The sequence below is a fragment of the Schistocerca serialis genome, chromosome 4 (genome assembly GCF_023864345.2).
Source record: "Schistocerca serialis cubense isolate TAMUIC-IGC-003099 chromosome 4, iqSchSeri2.2, whole genome shotgun sequence".
Taxonomy (NCBI): Eukaryota; Metazoa; Arthropoda; class Insecta; order Orthoptera; family Acrididae; genus Schistocerca; species Schistocerca serialis.
This window is the reverse complement of record NC_064641.1, coordinates 328,571,358-328,576,025: the sequence shown is the minus strand read 5'-3', so window position 1 is coordinate 328,576,025 and position 4,668 is coordinate 328,571,358.

Sequence of the window (4,668 nt, the reverse complement as noted above, 5' to 3'; positions counted from 1 at the left end):
GAAACGTTTTAAAATATTGTGATACCATAGATGTGGAAAATAATTAATTTAAGGCCCTGGTCAGTCTTAAATTAAGTATCGGTTATAGACTGAACTAAGAACGCTTTTAATCAGTACAGACACCGTTGGTGACAATGTGAACAACTTACAGTACGTTTTCAGGGTTCACACTACAGTACGAACGGGAATTTAAGGGGAAACTCATGCTCGACAACCACATGGACAACAGACGAATGTTGCACAAATCATACAAGCTAGAGATACTGATTGCAATCTCTGAAACGTTTTCACACGATTAGATGCAAGACTAAAATATGAAAGAATAACTCCAATGTGTTATTGACCAACACTGTCAGAGGTATTTGTGGATGTGAACAACAAGACTTAGTCGGTGATTTTACGCCATACAATCTTGATGCATCACAGTCGCAAGACTGTTCCGTCACTGCAACCCGTTTCTTAGACGGACATTCTTGTGCGTTATTGGTTCCATCCGTACCAGGCGGTAGATAAGCCAGCCCGTTCACTACCGATTACGGATCCCAACCAGTTGGACACAAAATGTTTACCATGGTTCCTACCACATCGCGAACATTGAACATTCCTACCATATCGCCAAGCTTGTGCCCATGGAGCACCGACATAATACCTGTCGTGTTCAGTTCAGCCATGAATCAATCCCAATTCGGATTTCCAATTCGACCATTCGTCTACGCGGTTCTTCATCAATAAAATGACCTATAGGGCCATTGCGTTACAGACGACGCATCGAAATGCGCAGTATTATTGAGCAACATCTTCAAGAAAATGTATTTGATTATAAGTGCACCGCACTTTACCTGCAGATAACAGACAGCTAAAGCTGCACTATTACAATGTTTCACTAAAACACCGGACGAACAGCTACACGAACTTTTTTGTGGAAAGAAGACTGGCCTGCACACAACTTCGCAATATTGGATACATCTGCGAGCTACAGTGTACACTAACCGACTGACAGACGTCGCACTACGATCCATTTGGATACTACAGTTACCTCCCTCACTACAGCCAATGCTAATTTTGTGGAAACAGGACCCGACTGATCTTAAGCTACACTTGGAAGACAGACTTTATGCAACCCAACAGAGACGACAAAAGGCAATAGCAAGACACAACAATGCCTTGGATTTCCAACCATCCACCCCGCCATGGCAGTCACGACCGCGCAACAACCACTGGGCACCGAGCCAGCGCGAGCCCCGGCAACAATAACCAACCACAGCATAATGACCCACCAACACGCCCGACCCCCTTCCACTGTAAATAATGACAGCATGGCGGCTGGCGCAGGGACGTGTTCTTGCCTTTGACGGTTTCACATATACTTCAGCAACAGAGCACGCTAATTTTCAACTCCTTGAGAGTTTCCAAACTCCGACGGCAGCCCACGACTGGCGTAATGGACCACACAGCGAAATCAAGATGACTACAAAACGAAAAGAAACACCAAACCAGTTAGGCTATTCCTAAACCTAATACTTGACTGCACGTCGTTGATCATATGTCAAAGAATCAGTTCTTGGTGGCTACAGGATTGGCAGCAGTGTCATCCCACACAGAGCACCATCATTGGCAGCAGGGTCTTCACACACACAACTGAGAGCAGCTAATGACAAACCAGTTCGACAATTCGGGACTGCAAAATTAACGGTAGATCTCCGACTGGCGATAAAATGTATGTGGTAGTTCATAATAGCAGACGTGAGTTAACCGATCTTACGAGGTTTTTATTTTTCACTTCTTTCATCTTGTCCCATACCTGGTGACAAAATTACTTAGGCAGGTCACTTCAGGTGAAACTATACCGATCTGCCGATTTCATGGAAGAACATCACACACCAAATCTACAAACTTCGCCTCTCACAGACTGAAGCGTGTGTTGTCGGACGCAGTCGTGAGATACGAAGAAACCAACCTTAAAAGAATTGAGCTATCAGATAAGAATGCAGTACTGAATACTTCAGTTACTATGCAAGGCGCAGGCACATCCACGAACCTACTACGCGATCAGCAACAGTATTACACAGTTCAGTGTCAAGAGCAACATCGTACATAATTCTAGCCATTGAAACAGTAACATACCAGCCCACTGTGACGAGAGTAACAGCCACGGTCCTCACGGAAAGTTCAGGTCAGTCAGTGTAGTATTCAAAGTGCACAAGTGGCCCCATGGTGTGACGCTGATATCAATCGCTACGCACACAGTCAACAGTGAGGAGTCAGACAAGATACTTTGCACAGTCTACATTCTACACCTGGAATGCAGTGCTCAGCATCAGATAAACTATGTGTGACTAAAACTAACAGATGAGCTACTGCATATGGAAATAGTGCTGCCATTGGACAGTTTGTAGGTCTCACCTGTAGGTTTAATACGAAAAAAGGACAGGTCATACAATCTTTATGGGGACTATCAGCCCCTGAATGCGCGAAAAATACCAAACAGATTTCCAGTCCCGAATTTCTAACACTTTTCCCATGCGTTTGGCAGATTCCGCGATTTTCAGGAAAGCAGACTGCAAGACAGCATTACCCTACAGCGAGCGAAGACATTCCCAAAGCGGCTATAATCATCCCGTTCAGACTCGATGAGTTTTCGTTATTCTGGATGGGTTAAAAATGCCCCAGAAGACTGGTAGCGCTTCGTTGACAAGTTATTACTCCAATTTCCAGTTGTCTCCTCTTACACATGTGACTTCCTTGTTTTCTCGGCTTTCCTACATAAACAGGTGGAAGCTTTGCAAGGTTCGTAACATGTTAGATCGACAGAGCATGGTAATAAAAAAGATAACCTGAAGTCGTTTTTCTAGGCCATCTCATAAATCGCGAAGGACTCCACCCCACGCAGGAACTTGTAGAACTTCTGGAAGCGCTGCTTAGACATCTGAGGAAATTTCTAGGGACAGTGAATTTCTACAGGTGTCATTTACCTCTGGCAGCAATACTACCTCAGGCAGCAGCGCTCACTGATGGCCTCGCAGGAAAAATCAAACAGGGAAACAGTTGCTGAAGTGGACCTAACCGTGAGAGCATTGTCCACGAGCATAGAGGACGAGGAGCTTGCAGTAGTTCAGGTACAAGACCCATAAATTCAAGTTGGAACATCACTCACTCCCTGGCTCACAGAATAAGACGAGTCTTTGACTGCTTACACCAATTGTCTCACCTAGGGGTATGACCCTTGACGAAATTGGCAACAGACACATTTTGTGTGGCGAGAAGTAGGAACAAAAGTGTAAACATTGGACAAAAGCGTGTGCAGCATGTCAGAAGAGCAAATCAGGACCTCACGCACCCTGTCCCTACACCAATTCGACACCCCTACAGGCGGACTACACCGTGTTCACTTAGACTTGGTTGGGCCCATTCCAGATTCAAATGCTTATAAGTACTTTCTCAGAGCGATTGATCGTGTGACACATTGGGTGGAACCAGCAGAATGTGTTGAACTTGTTGGGCCATTTAACACGTAGAAGTCAGCAGAACTAGTTCCCAGAGTACAGAAACAGAATAGAGTAAGGGAACAGGAGAGTGAAATTATCTAGGGTCGTGTGGAACGGTATTGCTAGAGCACATGCAAGTATTAACATGAGACAGCATCTAGGGGCAAATATTTCGACACAACTAGACATTCATAAGAGTGTCACGTCAACACTTCTGCGTGTGAGTGCGAGTGAGCTCAGCAGATTATTGTTCGACAGTGCAGACCAACCTTTCTCCGTTACTCTCGTAACAACGCATACCGTTACCTTGGATCTCACTTTATTACAGGCGATAGATGAATTAATTATTTCAGAGAACGAACAAATTTCGGTACATCAAACGTTACAGCCGACCGAAGTGGCCGTGCGGTTAAAGGCGCTGCAGTCTGGAACCGCAAGACCGCTACGGTCGCAGGTTCGAACCCTGCCTCGGGCATGGATGTTTGTGGTGTCCTTAGGTTAGTTAGGTTTAACTAGTTCTAAGTTCTAGGGGACTAATGACCTCAGCAGTTGAGTCCCATAGTGCTCAGAGCCATTTGAACCATTTTTTTCAAACGTTACAGCATGTACGGAAATATCAAGAAACGGTTCAAATGGCTCTGAGCATTATGGGACTTAACTTCTGAGGTCATCAGTCCCCTAGAACTTAGAACTACTTAAGCCTAACTAAGGACATCACACACATCCATGCCTGAGGCAGGATTCGAACCTGCGACCGTAGTGGTCGAACGGTTCCAGACTATAGCGCCTAGAACCGCTCGGCCACTCCGGCCGGCAAATATCAAGACAAACGTAAACGGTTTTTACGATCAGTGTATCAACCAACCACTAGTGACATCTGGGTACTAGCATTTATTTGTGCAGTTTACTCCAAAAAGGAAGTCACTCTTTCAAGAGAAGCAACTATTCACGAAATTCCCATGGAGTAGATTCGTACGAGGAAACAAGAAATTTTGGAGTGGACAGTGTATGCATAAACAAAGTACCAAAGCAATATTCAACTTGAATAAGATTCTTTTGTGGTTACGGGAACCAAAGGTTCAGAACAAATATAAAAATGGAAAATAGTTGACTAGGTTAAGGAAAACTATAATTCGGGATTTTTTTGTATTAAAGAGAAGTGTTTCAGTAAGGGAACAGGGAA